Raw genomic sequence first — 747 nt, forward strand, 5'->3', positions numbered from 1 at the left:
GACGTTGTAGGCCACGTTATATGCAATTTGCCCTAGATTTTGCATGATCTTGATGTCACAACAATATGACCATTTTTAATATACCTATTCCTCAAATGGATGCATCCACTCCTTTAGTAGTAATTGGCTGATAAATCTCACCTAATGCAATTACACCCAGTGCTTGCACAGATCTGGAACTGATTTTATAAAAATAACAACACAGTTCAAGCCGTGAGCCAACACACAAGAATGGCCAGGCTCTTCTGGTGTCAGATGTCAGGTCAATTGGCGTGTCATTCTCCTGCTCCACACACAACCGTGGACGCGGTGCACAGCTGGTAAGTGTAATCACATGGTCACCCCTCGTGTTCCACTGCCTGCTCCGTGCACACAGACATGTCTGCGCACAATAATTATTCACCTTCCCCTGCCAGTTTCATTACAAACTCACCCTCTGTCTTTCGCAACAAAAAATGAAGCAGGCGCCTTCCAACACAAATCCTCCCTGCTGGGAGCCCGGGGCACCGCCACTGTCCTCGCTGAGCCCCCCGCACAAAGAGCTATGGGGAACACTTGCTCCCGCCCAGCCTACGGCAGCGCTCGCTGGCCTGGCTTCCGAGGGGGCGGGCCTGGGTTTCCACGCGCCAGGGACGAACTGGGCCCCGCGGTCACGCGGGCTCCCTGCCGAGAGAGCTGTTTCTTCCCGCCCTCCCCGCTACCACCGGCCTCTCGCCCCAGTCCCGGGATCACTGCCCTGCCCCAGGC

Source organism: Chelonoidis abingdonii, chromosome 4 (assembly GCF_003597395.2).
Source record: "Chelonoidis abingdonii isolate Lonesome George chromosome 4, CheloAbing_2.0, whole genome shotgun sequence".
Classification (NCBI taxonomy): domain Eukaryota; kingdom Metazoa; phylum Chordata; order Testudines; family Testudinidae; genus Chelonoidis; species Chelonoidis abingdonii.